Genomic DNA, 17,837 nt, shown 5'->3' with positions numbered 1-17,837 from the left:
ATTTTTTTTTGTATTACCATTTATCGCTTGCCAAGAAATAATTAAGAATAGGAGCTCGAAGATTAATTTTAAATAAAAAATCTTCTCAAATGAAAATGTCAGGTCATAAAAATTCCTTTTAAATCATAACAGCATATAAATCTTTGAAATTAACCATGTAATTACAATGTCTATCAACTTTTACCTTGAGCTTTGAGCCTCTCTTTTTAATCTTCCATTCTTTTTTAATGAATAGCTATTTTGAAATTAAAAAGTACTGTTCATTACACATGCCCCACTATAATAGGGTTTTTATCATATTTGCTGTATGTAAAAATACTTGCTACTTTGTAATTATTCACACGCCGATCCTTTCCTATATTGAGTGGAAAATAAAAAATGAAATAGAAGTCAAAGGTGCTTTAGAGCTGAATGATTTACACAATTCATTAAGGACGGTGATTTTTCAGTTAGCATCAGATTAAATGGTTACTTACTCTCAAATAGCCCTTGGGGAGTTGAATTGCTGGGTAGCAAACAGATTAAAGTTTGCATTGAAAGAAAAATTGAATTCAGAGGTAATCAATAGCATAATAGGGGCAGTGAGTGGTGCCTGCTGCCTGAAATGAAATTACCATATTTTTAATCTTAATTTTCCACTCTGTTTATCTGACAGTGTGGATGTGCAATCCAAACAGATAATGAGAGAGTGGGATATTGACACCGCTGTCCTCTGGAGTGCTTGTTTTCAGTGATTAAATGCTGTGATCTGTGATTACTTTGTGCAGGGATGTCAGGGCTGCTGGCCAGAACCATGGGAGGGGCACTCGCTCAGCAGCTGTAGCTCCCGACTCTCCCAGGTCCTAATGTCTGAAATTCATTTTCCACCAGTAATATCGAAAAATAAAGATTACCTATTTATGTATATACTTTGGCTGCACAAATTACAATAGTTAATTCCATTATTATTGTTGTCCTGACTCAAAAACGTTTTAATTAGATCAATGTGTAGTGAACCCTCTCTGTAAGTTCTGTATTAATGAGCTAACAAACTTGCTTCTTATAGGAAGAGGTGAGTTATAGAAAGCAATAGGTTAGGAAACTTTGAAGGAAAAGTATATTGTCATTAGAGAAGCAGTAGAGAGGAGACTGGGGCATTGTTAAAGAAATCTAGCCCCAGAGGCTGTAATTATATAACAAGCTGTGATAATTTTAAGAAATGCAAATAGTTCTCTTTGCATTGGGAGAAAGTCTTCAATTGCATTTAATCAGATTAATACCTCTAGCCAAGTAAAAATACCAAATCACAAAATTTTAAAGTTATATAAATCCTATATGCTCAAAATGCAGTATCTTTGGATATCTAAATGCACCATGGTGATTAGTATAGTCGGGATGAATACCTTATATCGAAGGCATTATTGCATTTTGCAGTGAGGAAATTTGCGATGCTTCACGTTAGAGAACATATTATGGATGCATCATTTGAATTTGAATTCACTTAACCCTGCTGTGCGAATAGATTTACAATAGATGATGGCTATCTACCATCTATACCAACAACCTGCACTGTCCAGCAAAGACACTGTGTAAAGTCTGCGCATGTTTAGAGAATTTGGTAATTATGCATAGTTAATTAATTTATCTTCCCCTGATACATCTGTGTACCTAAATAAAAAGGACTGAAGAAAGGGTGATGGGCAGCATTGGCTATCTGATAATAGATTATTACACAGTATTGATTTCTCCAAATTGGAAAGTAGTCATAACATACAAGTAAGGGTACCATACCTCATTCAATCGTTCCTTAACCTTGGCTACAGGCATTGTCTTCAGTTCCTAGTGCACATAATAACTTTGTTTTTTCCTCAATCATTTCTGATATGCAAAACTCTCTGGTAAGGGAAAGGGAGCCGTAGGCTAAGTACTCAGAAATAAAGAGTGAAAACTCACTTTGTGAACAAGGTGAATAAGCTCCACCACTGGGTGTGAATTCAAGTTTATCAATTCCCTAATTGGCAGCATCCCTCAAAAAAAAAAAAAAAAAAAAAAAAATCCCCAACTTCCTCAAATTCCCTAACTTCTCCAGTTCAACCCAACTGGTTGAAATTTGAAAGTTTTAATAAATCCATATGTTAACCACTGAGTGGCCACAGGCTACTTTGATCTTGTCACATATATTACTGATAAAGAAACTGGAAAGGAAATCTATGCTCATAAAAATAATGACCAATGACTTTTGCTCAGTTTCATATTTTAAGCATAGACTAAGGAGATTCCTATGTGTTATATAAACCCACAGTGAGAGCGGTACATCTCCATTTTACCACCTGCTTTAGATGTGCTGTGTATGCTGTGTTATTTTGTAAATTGTACATTGTGAAATGTAAAGACAGGTTACATGGGATCCACACAATAAATGAGTATAATCGAGTCCCAAGGAATCTTTATCATGGTGCTGGAATGAGCTTAAAATTTTTGCTTAGAGTCTTTTTTTAAAATCACAAAAAGATGTATCAGCCAGATTAACAGAATTTAGGCCGAGCCTTTCACATAGAGTTTCAGTACCATTTTGACAATTTATTCAGTATTCAGAAGAATCCATAAACTTGAATATAAACTACATACAGTCCTGTCTTTATTACAACAAACTCATCCAATTTTTTGATAACTTGTATTGTGTTCCCGAAAAATTTTTTTATCAATACTTAAACATGCTGATTCTCATAGCAGTGGAATATGGCTGATATATATCCTTTGACATGGAAAGTAGTCAAAGTGCTATTGGAACTTTTTCCCTATCTCCTGACTACCTCTGTAATCCAACTGAAACCTAGGTTTTCTAAGGATACAAAAGCCTTCCTCTACCCTTGTACCTGCAGTCACCATTCGAAGTTTATTGAGCTTTAGAGCAGACAAAGAGTGAGAAAATCCAAACCAATCTCTTTCCTTTCACTTTCTAAATCCTGACATGGTCCATCACCTTTGAAAAATAGTGAGCTGGCCTTCCCCAAAAAGGAGAAAGGAAACAAATCTAATGGAAAACAATGGGAGAAGGATAATCTAATCTTTAAATAAGGAGACATGTTTCTGAAAGCTTAAGAAGGGCAAGTTTCACACTGATGTCATCTTCTCCTGAAAAATGTGAGCCCTCCAGGAGGTGGAGAGCGAAATATTAATGCTATTAATCCATTGTCCTCGAATCCTTCCTAAATAGGTGAGATTTGAGGGAAGGCTCTAGATCACAAGAAGTAGAAGTATTCATGGAAAACAAGTGGTTTTCTCCTGATTGGCGTTTAGCTTGTTCAACTATTAACAAGCCAGTCCCTGGGAAAGCCTGAATGTTCCAATGAACCACACACACAAATGACTGGCAGTTACTTCCTAGATGTGACCCAAGCTTTCCTTTCAAGCCAGTCTGTCATGGCCTGGAGAAGAAGGAAAATGTACTTATCTCCGACTCTGGAAATGAAAGTTTATTCTGGGGCATCGCTGAGTTGAGTCACGTCTCAAGTACATTTTGCATTAAGGAAACAAATCCCAAAAGGGTTTCCTCAAGAAATGGTGGCTCTGTTGGACCTAGTTATGACAGTGCAAATACTGTCATCAATTTTTTCACCTTGAGAGGCCAGATTTTTTTTTGTTAAGTTTTGAAGTCTTTGGTTCCCTATAGCCTTGGGCACAATTGTGGCAGTAAAAACTAAAAAATAAAGCTACCCATGATGCAAAGAGAGAAGTGACCATTTCTGCAGAGTGGAGATAATGAATAGATAATTAGCTTCATAAAGCCTGCATGGAGACACATCTGAGTTACTGATTGCTTTATCACTCATGCCAAGCACAGTGCCTGGCACACAGCAGATAGTAACTATGTGCTTAAATGAATATACAGATACAGCAAACATTTGAGAACTGTCAGATCATTTTGATTTTAAGTGTCATTAGTAAGCCTAGAACTTGAATATTTAAATTATGGTGAAAAGCCAATATTCTCAGGGCTTTCAGTATTTCCTACCTATACTCTATCTAAAAGTTCATTATTCTCCTAAACAACTTAAAAGATAGAGCCATAGATGAGTAATTTGCATCCCATTTGATTAGATACTGAGTAAAACACAAGCGATCACCTTCCAGCCCTGTTAGTTCCCACTGACACCCATCAGATGCTTGAGCTCCACTGACCATGTTGTCTTGACATTTGCTTCATATTTTTTTTTTCTCTCTCTCCTCCCTTTGAGAAGATGTGCTCTTTGGAGACAGGAACCAAGTCTTGTCTTACTTTCCCTTTCCTGAGCACAGAAGGTACCTCCCAATGTGTTGAATTAATTAAAATATAAGCCTTGTATGGAAAAATCTTATCCTAAACTGTCCCTGGATAAAAAACAACAACAATAAAAACTAAGTGATGTCCCTTTGGGAGTTCCATTCCCATCTCTCTTTCTGTCTCAACGTCCCCAGGGTCCCCGTCGCTCGTCTGTAACATGAAGGCATGGTTCTAGGCAGCTTCTACCTCCAAGATTTTATAAATTGAAGACATTCTTGAAAATTTGTCACCTGACTGGATTTGTTCACAAACTAAACATTTTGGAGACTGTAGTAACTAAGGGAAAAGTAGAGTTTCCCAAATCATCTCTTCTTTCAGTCCTTGTGGAAAAGTCATCAGAGAAATGTTTCCTTTATAGAAACTTAACTATCACAAGTGGTTTCCCCTTTAAATATCTGCACCTAAGTCTTTCCATTTGATTTTTTTTTGTTCTAAGAACCTTCCTACAACCAGGAGGCATGAGGCTATCTAATTATCTTTTTTTTTTTTTTCTTAGATAAGGTCTCACTCTGTCACCCAGGCTAAAGTGCAGTGGCACTATCATGGCTCACTACAGCCTCCATCTCCTGGGCTCAAGTGATCCTGCCATCTCAACCTCCTGAATAGCAGGGACCACAGACACTTGCCACCACGCCAGACTAATTTTTATTTTTTTGTAGAGATGAGTTCTCACTATGTGGCCCAGGCTGGTCTCCAACTCCTGGGCTCAAGCAATCCTCCTGCCTCGGCCTCCCAAAGTGCTGGGATTACAGGCATGAGCCACCTCATCTAGCCAAGACCTGTCTAATTCTTTCAGCCAGAAAATCCCCCACAGCACCCTATGAGTCTTACAGCAGAGAAGAGGCCCATTCTTTTGTTAACCACCATGGGGGTTGGGGTAGCCAGCCCCCAAGATGACCTGCAAGCATCCCCACCTCCCTGTCTGCACAACCTTGCAGACAAGGTGTGTCCCCTCCCACACTGTACCAGATTCACTTTATGATCAATAGAATACAGAGAAGTGATGGCATGTCACTTCCTAGATTAGGTTATCCTAGACTGTGGCTACAGGCTCATATTGTCTGTCTTCATTTGCTGTAGGGGAAGCCAGTTGCCAGGTTGCAAACTGCCATATGGAGAGACCCACATGGCAAAGAACAGAAGCCCTCAGTCCAATACTTCACGAGGAACTGGAGAAGCCAGCTGCCATGTCATGAAAGTATTCAGGCAGCTTAGGAGAGGACCACAGAGCAGAAAATGGAAATCTCTGCTAACAGCCAATGGGCACCTGAGGCCGACCAACAACCACATGAGTGAGCTTGAAAGCAGATCTCCCAGTCAAGCCTTCTGATGAAACTGTGGCCCACGTCTGACTAAACCTCAAGAGAAACCTTGGGTCAGAATCACCTACCCAAGCTGCTCCTAGATTTCTGCCCATAGAAACAGAAATGTTTGTTGTTTTAAGCTGCTAAATTTTGGTGTGATGTGTTACATAGCAAGAACAGATATCAAAATATAATCATCGATCAAAGTTTTTTTTTCAGTATTATGCAAATACCAACTGCACATCCTTAGGAATCCTTTTTATCGTTATGAACCTTTTCTGCCCACCACAGTAAGTGGTGAAGTCTAAGTGTTCTAAGATGTGGAGTGTAAATTAACAATATCCTAAGATATGGAGTCTGCATGATCAAGATACTTGTTTTTACAGCATGTGGCAAAATGTCTTCTTCCCTTTATGCCTCTGATATTTAAGCCTTAGGACTACTTTATTGGAACCCATCTCTATAAAATATTGTGGAGATGTGACCCAGATCAATAACTGCCTTTCTGGCCAATTAAAATACTCATGTATGTATCCAGTGAATTTACAAGTTGAATAAGAACAGGATAAACTACAAGATATTCATTGATACCAGTTCACTAGTTTCCTACCACATTTTAAAAATCAGGGCATTGGACCCATATGTGACAAGAGGAGTTGCTAAAAGGAAAACATGCTTGTAAGTGGAATCCTTGATATTAGTCAAGACACTATTTTTTTCCTTTTAAATTGTCTAAAAATGACAACATGACAAATATTTACAAACAAATTAAAAACATACAACTGATTCGGGATTTTGATAGAATGTAGATAACACATTTGTTCAGAATATTGAACTAGAAATCAATTCTAGTTTGAATATAGGGATTTTCCTTATCTCACTGTGGCTATGAAACAACAGTTACAAATTTATGGCAATGTTAATAGTGACTGTTTACTGAGTACTTGTGTGATTTATACATACATTTTCACATCTAATTCAGACTTCTGTTTAAGTTGAATTTGAATAATCATTATTATCCCATTTTATGGATGCAAAATTGAGACTGAGAGGGTTTCCATAGTTTGCACACAGCTAGTAATAATGGACCCAGGATTCAAAGCCAAGCTTTTCTGAATCCAAGGTTCACACTATTAGTTATATGCTATATTGTCATCCTATATTATTATTTATATTGATTGTATTAATGGCAATATATTAGCAATTGCTGTATTCTTATAGCAAATCTATAACTACCACTAACAACAACAAAAAATCGTCACTTTCAAAAGGATTTTATTTTAAGCTCAAGTTGAGAAAAGCAGCTTCCACTTACTGAGAAGACACTCAGAAAGGAACAGTGAAAGGATGATGGTGGTTTTGAGCTTCTAAACTCTCTCTATTCATCTGATGAGAAAGAAGACGGTGTCAGCATTTTATCGACACACTTTCTTCACAGGCCTGCATTTTGTAACTGTCACCGTCTCCCAAGGTTTAGAGTTGGCCTTTTGTCTCAGAATATCATTTCCTTTTCAGTGTTCCTATTGAGGGTAAATATGATCTTAATATATTTCTGAGTATTCAATGCCAACCTTTAAAAAAATCTATAAACATATAATTAGATTTTTTTTCCAGCAGAGAAGGCCATTTATGTTATTCATCTTCTCTTGGAGTCTGAGCTAGAGTCCTTTGGTTTTGCTAGTTAGGATTCAAATCAGGCAGCCTCATCAGAGAATTTCCGGGCAGCAGTCACATTGGCGCTGGGTAATGTTTGTTACTCAGACTTGAGGGGTAATGGGGGAAAAGGAGGACGGCAAAGCTCACTAAACTCTTGAGCAGGTTAGCATCTTCCGAATACTGCGTTGTCTGCTGTTTCTGCCACTCTGCATACATCACAACTGTGAAAGGCATCAAAGGAAAATGGAAAGAGAAATAATACAACTCATGGATTCAAACACACACATAGTTGCTGATTGTTCATTAAAATACATATCAACGGTGGGTAATTGTTGCCTCTTATTCCTCAGCTCCAGTAGTATCTGTCTTTGGTTTTTGTGTCATTCTGTGTATGTGTCAGTGAATGTGGGTGATAGTCTAAGAGGTGCTGCAAATTCACTGAATAGTTAAGTGATGTGATTCTGATGTGTTTCTTTTTCCTTCCTATTCAAGTGAACTGCCCCATTTTGAGGATGATTTGCTACAGTATTACTGCCACTGCGGTGTATAAATATCTTTGGCGAATTGAGAGTATACATGTTTTTCAAATAACTGTGCCTGACTAGTATCTCCATAGGGTCTCTATCTCAGACATCTTGAGTTCATTCTCTTATTTCCTAAGTTGTTTTTCATTGCTTTCTTCTTTTAAGCTAGATGCTTCTTAGTACCTTCAGGCCACTACCCCCATTTTAAAGATGGAGAAATACATAAAACATTAACACTTTATTCAAGATCACAAATGAAAACCTCATAGCATAGGTTTATACTATCCCGATTTACTGAGCTATGTACCTAGATTAAAGCAGCCTATAAATGCTTTATGCACCATTGCTCCAGAAGGGATAAACGTGATCCCTGAATAATCATTGACAACAATCCCTAGGGAAAAAAATAGTATCTTGACTCAGACAACTGTTATAATAGCAATGACAACACTAAAATAGAAAAATTAAATCAATGATTTCTAATTAGATTAAATTGGTGTTAGAATACACTTATTATTTCTGTTTTATCAGATTAAGTAAATTTTGTTTCCATTTGTCTTATTTTTGGGAGGTTTAGACAAACTACATCTATTTGATTGAGTCATTAAAACAGTTAATACAATTTAAAACACATTAAAGTACATTCTTGTTTTTTTTTTGCTGACATTATCTTAGACTACCTTATGAAATATCTCTGAGGATACTAATGCTTTACTTGTAGAAATTTGCAACTTAGATGAGTGAATTAATAGTTAATCAAAATAGTTTAAACCAGAGGGCTCCAGACATTTTTGATAATGTATACCTATAATTAAGGAAATCTGAACATGCACCCTAGCCTAAGCATGTTTATTTTTCGTAAAGTATACACATATACTACTTCATATCATAAATATTAATAAAGCTTAGTTTCTTTCTTACATTTTAGATTTAAAACTATCAGTAGCAGTTGTATTTTTCTTCCTCCACCACAAAGGTTGATTTTGGACAGATCCCATTTTAGACAACTGATATACACTGTTGTGAAGTTTCTACTTTGCAAGTGGAGGTTCTTCTTTTTTTAAAACTTTATTTAAAGTATTTATTCTTTATCATTCATGTATAACTGTTATTTTTGGTATTTGTGTAGCTTTATTGCAATGTTAGTGTGAAAATAAACACCATAACTTTAAAAGACTAAAGTACAATTCAGTCTTCTGATCTAAAAGCCAAGGGTGTCAAGTGGATGTAAATCAGAATATCTAGTTATATGAGAGAGGTGTTAGGGCAGTGAAAAAAGGAGGGCATAGAAGTGTCAAGTATTTGAAGGTTTTCTATGAGAAAGTGGCTCCAGGCTGGGTGCAGTGGCTCACGCCTGTAATCCCAGCACTTTGGGGAGGCTGAGGTGGGTGGATCACCTGAGGTCAGGAGTTTGAGACCATCCTGGCCAACATGGTGAAATCCCATCTCTATTAAAAATACAAAAATTAGCTGGGTGTGATGGTGTGGGCCTGTAGTCCCAGCTGTTTGGAAGGCTAAAGCAGGAAAATTGCTTGAACCCGGGAGGCAGCGGTTGTAGCGAGCCGAGACCATGCCATTGCATTCCAGCCTGGGCAATAAGAGTGAAATTCTGTCTCAAAAAAAAAAAGCTCCAGTTTGTTTTGTATCTTTCTAGAAAGACTATTTGGGACCCAGTGGAAGGTACTGGGAGGCAAACTACTTTGCTCAAGGAAGAACATTTTAATTTATAGGTTTATTCAAAATATAGACTACCCTAGTGCAACCCGTCTTATCCCCCAACACAGTCAATCCCTTATCTAAGTGGGGTCTGGAGCTACTGGGGAATTGTAGCCAGATTCTTGCACAGGGAAGAAGTTGGAGCAGATAATCTCAGGTTCCTTTTCATTCTTAAGTTCTGTGATTTTATAATAATCAAAGAACAATTATTCAGAAGACTGGTAACGTGGAATCCCTTTGCCACAAAGAGGTGTATTGGCTGTGTTCAAATGTGCAAAGGCATTGTAGGAGGTGGAGGTTGAAGAGAGGTTCCGCTAGTCCAGAACCACAAGAAATCCAACTTCAATTGGGCAGAAGAGACAGTTGCGAGCTTCAGTCACCACACATTGGATTAAGTGAGTTTCAGAAGGTTCTCCTATAAACAGTCTTTGCAGAGGGAATAAAAAATTATCCATCTGAGAAGGTCTGAACTTAGGAGTAAGCTGATTCACACTTGGTTAATTGGCTAAAGCTACTTCCCCTGCCCCCACTCCAACCACCAAAGAAAAGAAAGGAAACTTCCAATAAAGGATAGAGGATAAAGTGTCATTTTAATGCTTCTTTGACGTGCTTCTTTTGCTTACGAGAAATTTACTCTGAATCAGTGGGAGGGGCAGGCTAGTCATGCATTATCTTATATTAAAACAAAATAAATATGTTGTGTGATGCCTCACAGATCCAGAGCCAGAGGCTGTGTGTGGGTTTCTTGTCTGTGCAGTATCTTATAAAAATAAATGCGCCAGAGAATAAAGATCAGATGAAAGTTCCATCACTTATAGGCATGAGAGGCAGAAAATGCCCAGACCCTTCTTCCCGGGTGATGTAAACAGGCAGCATCGTCAGTGAATAGTTCTACTTATTGAGGATTTCTGGGAGCAGAAATCAATGCTATTGCTTACGGGGCAGGTGCAGTGCAAATAAAGCCCCTCATTGCTGTCCTTGGGCTCAGAGAGGCATGAGATCACACAGTTCACACAGGCCACAAGAAAGCTGCCAGCTCTGCCCATCTGGAGGCCGCTGTCGTGATCAACTCCCCATAGAAGTGGGCACCCTGCTCTTCTGCCTCTGCTATGCAGCTCACAGAGTCCTTCCTCAGTAGAGGCAGGGACAAAGCAAACATCTTCTTTTTCAGGCCATGTCCAGAGAGTTTTGCCTCTGGCTGGCACATAGACTCAAAGATGAAAGCGTCAGTTTTACCAACTGGACAGTTAGTGTTTGCTGCATGATGCTCTGATGATTTGTAACCATTTGTAATTTGGCTTACAAAATGAAAACCCGTATGTCTAAAGCATGCCGGTGATGAGGGTAAACTCAATCAAGACTCTGCACTCCATAATTATTTATATGCCAAGAACAAGTGAAGTAATGATTTAAAATATGGATTCCTTAAAATGTTGCCTGGAAAATTTTATAATTTGCTATAAGTCATGAATATTGTCTAAATCTATGCATATGTTTGTTCTTCAGTTGTGTTTAAAAGAAATCCCTTATGTCATGTGAATAAAATTGCGTAAGTTCATTGAGTTGATTTCAAAGTTTATGAGGTTCAAATTATTTCTTTATTTAGAGTTTTAATGGGCTTTCATAATTAGAACAAAATATAGAAAGTAACAGTAAATTCTACTGTTTGTCATTAGCTGTAACTTTGACAATTTTTAAAATTCAGGGTATAATGATGTGTTTAAGGTTTAATTGAGCTTTATTAGTTTTATCCCAATAATTGAGAAATTATAATGATGTAGGCAAGAACTGAGCCAAAGTTTACCTTTGTGCAGCCTGTAAAAATATTCTTGGTAAACCCATGAATCTTGCTAGGAGGCCCCAAGTTGGACAAGTGAAGTAGGATTTATGAAAGACTGATGTACAAACTCCCAAGTGATGAGGCTGTAGCTTCAGATGTAGAGATACATTCACACCTCTGAATTATGTCCTTACATTTGACTGTCTCTCAGGCTCCTTGGACAAGCCCATCGCAAGCAGATTCTTATGTCTTCACTCTCAAAGCATAAGTTTGTGTCCAATTTCTGGGGATATCTTATTTTAGGTAGTGAGCGATTCCATGAATAGTGAAGCAAATCGTGAGCAAAATAGAGAAGATGAAACTATTATTGCAATAGTCATTTTTTAGAAGCAGGTATAACTTACATACCATACAGTTAACCTATTCTAAGTGTACAATGAGTGATTTTTGGTAAATTTTCAGAGTTGCGCAAATATCACCATAATCCAGTTGTAGAACATTTATATTACTCCAAAAAGGTCCCTTGGGTCTGTTTGCTGTCAACTGCTTCTCCCAATCCCCAAACCCATGCAACTGCTAACCTGCATTTTGTCTCTATGGATTTTTCTTTTTGGGGCATTTCATACAAGTAGTCCTACAATGTGCACATAGTCTTTTCTATCTTGCTTCTTTGACTTAGCATAATGTTCTTGAGGTTCATTAACATTATAGCATGAATCAGTACTTCTTTTAATTGTCGAATAATATTCCATTGTATGGATATGTCACATTTTGTTTATCCATTCATCATCAGTTTGTTTCCATTTTGATTATTATGCACTACCTGCTAAGAACATTGACGTACGTTGACCGGGCGCGGCCTGTAATTCCAGCACTTTGGGAGGCCAAGGCGGGCGGATCACGAGATCAGGAGATCGAGACCATCCTGGCTAACACGGTGAAACCCCGTCTCTACTAAAAAATACAAAAAACTAGCTGGGCGAGGTGGCGGGCGCCTGTAGTCCCAGCTACTCCGGAGGTAGTAGGCAGAGGCAGGAGGCTGAGGCAGGAGAATGGCAGGAACCTGGGAGGCGGAGCTTGCAGTGAGCAGAGATCGCGCCACTGCACTCCAGCCTGGGCGACAGAGCGAGACTCCGTCTCAAAAAAAAAAAAAAAAAAAAAAAAAAAGGACATTGACACATTGACGTACAAGTCTTTGTGTGGATAGGCTTTCATTTCTCTTGGGTGGATAACTAGGAGTGCAATTGCTGCGTCATACGATAAATTTATGTGTAACTTTTTAAATGAAACTATCAAACTGTTTTCCAAAATGGCTGTTGTGTTTTACAGTCCCACAAACAACGTATACGGGTCCCAGTTTCTCTTTATCTTTGCCAAAACTTGTTATTTTTTCCCCACTGCTGAAATCTATCATGCATTTATTTATTTATTCTTTATTTTTAAATAATTTCAACTTTTATTTTAGATATGGGAGTACATATGCGCATTTGTTATGTGGGCATGTCACGTGATGCCAAGGCTTAGGGTACAAATGTTCCCATCATTCAAGTAGTGAGCATAGTACCCAACAGGGAGTTTTTCAACACTACCCCCAACCCTGCTTCTCCCTCTAGTAGTCTTCGACGTCTATTGTTGCCACCTTTATGTCCGTGAGTACCCAATGTTTAGCTCCCACTTATAAGTGAGAACATGGATATCTTACTTTCTGTTCCTGTGTTAGTTTGTTTAGGATAATGGCTTCCAGATGCATCCATGTTGTGACAAAGGGCATGATTTAATTCTTTTTTATGGCTGTGTAGTATTCCATGATGTATAAGCACCATATTTTCTTTAGCCAATCCACTGTTGATAGGCACCTAGGTGGATTCCATGTCTTTGCTACTGTGAATAGTGCTGTGGTGAACATACGAGTGCACATGTCTTTTTGGTAGGACAATTATTTTCCTCTGGGTATATACCCAGTAATGGGATTGCTGGGTCAAATGGTAGTTGCATTTTTAATTTTTTGAGACGTGTCCAAACTGCTTTCCACAGTACCTGAAATAATTTACCTTCCTACCTATAGTGTGTAAGTGTTACCATTTCTCTACAGTCTCTAGCATCTGTTGGTTTTTGACTTTTTAATAATACCCATTCTGACTAGTGTGAGGTGGTATCTCACTGTGGTTTAAATCTTTAATTCCATCTTGAGTTAATTTATATTTATGGTGAAAGGCAGGGATCCAATTTCATTCTTCTGCATATGGCTAGCCAGTTATCCCAGTACCACTTATTGAATGGGGAGTCCTTTCCCCATTGTTTATTTTTGTCAACTTTGTCAAACATCAGATGGCTGTGGGTGTGAAGCTTTAGTTCTGGGTTGCCTATTCTGTTCCATTGGTTTATGTGTCTGTTTTTGTGCCAGTACCAGGTTGGTTTGGTTACTGTAGCCTTGCAGTATAGTTTGAAGTTGAGTAATGTGATTCCTCTAGATTTATTCCTTTGGTGAGGACTGCTTTGGCTATTCAGGCTCTTTTTTTTTGTTTGTTTCACATGAATTTTAGAATAACTTTTTTCTAATTCTATGAAAAATGATGTTGGTAGTTTGATAGCAATAGTATTGAATCTGCAGATTGCTTTGAGCAGTATGGTCATTCTAATGATATTAAGTCTTCTAATCCATCAGCATGGGATGTTTTTCCACTTTTTATATTATTTATTTTTTTTCAGTAGTGCTGCCTTTTTTGGTTATGGCCATTCTATCTCTAACAGTCGTTTATTGCACATTAACTTAATTAATATGTGAGCTGATTGGAGTGGTAAGCACCATGGCCAGGGCCAGAGAGACGCAGATGGTGGAGTCAGTGCCCAGTCTATTCCATGGCATTTCACAGCTGGAGGCACTGCTGCGATCTCCCTGTGGAGATAAGGAACTGGAAAGACAATGAGATAAAAGATAGGGAAAGAACTATACATTGTATTTGGGTGTGTATAAGATAGATAGTAAATGGAGGTATGGGGTTTCCAGGAGAAAAGAGTGAAGAAATAGATAAGGAGGGTCGGGGTGACCTCTTGGGGGATCCCATTTTTGGAACGCTTGCTGAGTTCAAAATGGGGTTATGAGTGAATCATGAGAGTCAGTAGGATGGAAACCCAGGAAAATCAGCATTTCAAGGAAAATGATAAGGTTAACAGTGTGAAACACTGCAAATTAGTTGCAGAAGATAGAGCTATGGGAATTGGAAACAAGGATTATAGATGATGCTTTCGAGAAACTCGTAGGCAAAGGAAGAAGAAAACATAGTAGAGGAGACAGCAAGCTTGAGCAAAGGCAGATGTCCCCTTTCCCATGAACCCCTACAGTCACAAGAAAGGGGGAACTTGACTTTATTTGCAGATAGATTTGTAGATCCAGTTTCTAGATCTGTGAAGATAGGGCCTGAGTATCATCCCCACCAGATCCACAGTTGGTTGGACAAAAGAATACAGAGGCCAGTGTGAGACCCATCCTGAGTAACCAGCCTTCCTGCTCTAACCATGTTTTTTCTCTCTCACTTCAACACTTCCCAGTTCTGCAGACTCTAAACAGACTCTAAACCAGGCCCTGGGCCTTGACTTCTCCCTTTCCTTTATCCCACTAAAGGAGACAATGAGAGTTGATTCCACTTTCTCCATATCATCTGCATCTTCTCCCAGTTTGCACTGACAAATCCTGCCTTCTGGGTTCCCTAACTTTAGGGGAATGAGTCTAATGAGTGCAGACCTCATTAGACTGGTCTCTTTACTGCCAGTCCCCTCCCCACTCTGACTCTGGCCTGTGCCTCTTCCCTGGTGAGCAGAAGGCACCTAGGCTTGTCTGTCAGGCTCATTGCCTCCCTCCCTTCCCATGCACTCCCTCTGCTCACATCCTGCCGAACACTTGCTGTTCGCTGAACATCTGCTTGTGTTCTCTTCCTGATCCACTCTCCTCTCTCAAGATGGAAGATTTTCACTCACCCTTCCAAGCTCAACTCAACATATCACCTTTTTTGGAATCATTCTGACCCGCTACCACCCCGTCCCGAGTTAATGCTGCTTCCGCTCAGTTCCTTCATCACAGAGTTTCTCAGCTTCAACCCCACTGACGCTTTGGGCAGGCTAATTCTTTGCTGTGGGAGCTCCCCTGTGTGCTGCCAGATACATCACAGCATCCCTGACCTCGGTTCAGAGGATGCCAGTACGCCCCCTTCTCCTACAGTTTGACAACCAATAATGTCTCCAGCCATTGATAAATACCCCTGGTGAGTGGAGCCTCACAATTGCCTCCGCTGGAGAAGCACTGCCTTACAATCAATGTGTTATCATTATGGAACTCCTTACATGGTCTGAAGATAACCTGTGTCTAGCACTGGGCCTGGCATATAGTGACTGCACAGAAAATAGAAATTCAGATATGCAGAGAAATTAAGAATGTGAACTTTAGAATCAAACAGGATTTTCATCTTTTTTCTAACACCAGTTGTGTGACACTGGAAAATTCTTTGACTTCCCCAAGCCTCAGTGTTTTCATCATAAAATGAAGGTAATGATGCTATCAGGATTATGGTGCAGATTAAATGACACCATTATTTGTAAAGGTCTAATGCACACTTTGGGGCAGAGAGAAAATACTAATGACTGATGCTATAAAGAGTATTCTCCGCTGAGCACGGTGGCTCATGCCTGTAATCCCAGCACTTTGGGAGGCCAAGGCAGGCGGATCACCTGAGGTCAGGAGTTTGAGACCAGAAAATCTCATCTCTACTAAAAATACAAAAAAATTAGCCAGGCATAGTGGCAGTCACCTGTAATCCCAGCTACACGGGAGGCTGAGGCAGGAGAATCGTTTGAACCCGGGAGGCGGAGGTTGCAGTGAGCCCGAGATCGCCTGATTGCACTCCAGCCTGGGTGACAAGAGCGGAGTCTTGGGGAAAAGAAAAAAAAACAAAAAGAATATTATCTGCCTGTTTGACTGCCCAGGCCGCATTCTGTTCCTTTTCCATTATTGGGATGTTCCCAAAACATGGCACAGAACAATTGCTCAGTACACTTTTTTTTGGATGGGGTTAAAGTGATATAGTAAAGGTATTTGTGTGCAAAGTTTTCAGGATGTGCGGAGGCGTGAAGCAACACAAATAGGGCAGGCGAAGTGGACAGGAAGAAAGCTGCCAGTAGATGGCCTCTTCCTGCTTTATCTTCTTTGCTCTGGCATCCCTTCCATTATCTGATCCCTGTGTTGCTTTAAGCAACTTGAGGAGAAAGAAAATACAAATCAGCAGCTGAACTAGACTCAGAACAACCCGGTTGGTATCCTATGCCTTTTATTCAAAGATAAGTGTGTATATGTTTTACTTTTCCTACTAGATTACAACCTGCCTGAGGGCTGAAGGTATTATGACTTGTTTCGTTTAAATCTCTCTTTTCCAGAACTATAGTTCTCGGCAAAGATGATTGGTAGATGAATAAATGAATGTCTGACATTGATAAGTCTACCATTGAGTAGAGCAGTGTTTCTCGGAGCTTTTCCTATTGTGATAAGGTATCAGTGATGACCTGTTATGTTCTCTGTCACAAATCCATTATTTTTACATGGGCAAGATTATTGACTGGAGTTAGAGTGATAATTTGGGGTTTTGAGACAGCAAGATGGGTTCAGCTTCAGCCGAACTAGCTTTTTTTCTAGTTAATTTTTTGACTAGTATAAAAGAATCCTTTTGTTGATTATCATCATCGCTAGCAAATCAAGTTAGATGGCAACTGTTGACACAGAGTACAAATAAGAAAATTAAAGGCAGACCCACCAAGAGGTGAAAGTGGGGAGGTAGGAAGGAATCTGTACTTTCAGGGAATTTTCCTTGAAGTGCAGCCTTTGGACAACCTATCGGAATCACCAACGAGAGGTGCTTTTTAAAAACATGGTTTCCTGGGCCCTCTGTGAGACCCATGGAATTATAAAATGTTGGGGAAAGACCTCCCTAAACAACTTCTTCTTCTTCTTCTTCTTCTTCTTTTTTTTTTTTTTTTTTTTTTTAATGCGAAAACTGCTTTAAAGAAAAGAGCATTTAGCATATGTAGTCAGCTTCTACTGGGAGCTTTATTCAACATGGTTGGTGACAGTAGGCAGTTTCACTGTTCTTACAGAGTATATTTTAAGGTCTTGAAAGACATCATCATAGTGTTAGAAAAAGAGCTCTAGTTTGCAGTGAGAAGACCTGAGAATGGTCTGTCAATGTCTGTGACTCGGGTCAATCAGAACTTCTTTGGTCTTCAGACCTCTTACCTGCTGTAAGAGCTGTTGGTCTTTCTGAGTGATCCAGATGTTCCCTGATAGCCCCAGAATTCACTGGGACCATCATCTTCAAAATCCTCTCTGCAGTTTTATAAACAACAATAGTAGCAAACATTTATATACACTTACTCATTTAGTCCTTCTCAACATTTCTTTAGGGTAGGTTAACCCCATTGTACAGAGAATACTACTGAGGCACAGGGAAGTTAAACAACCAGGAGAGGTTACACAGCTAAATAAACAAATAACCAAAAAGCTTATTTTATAT

The sequence above is a fragment of the Papio anubis genome, chromosome 15 (assembly GCF_008728515.1).
Source record: "Papio anubis isolate 15944 chromosome 15, Panubis1.0, whole genome shotgun sequence".
In the NCBI taxonomy this organism is placed as follows: domain Eukaryota; kingdom Metazoa; phylum Chordata; class Mammalia; order Primates; family Cercopithecidae; genus Papio; species Papio anubis.
Note: the sequence above shows the minus strand (reverse complement) of the source record.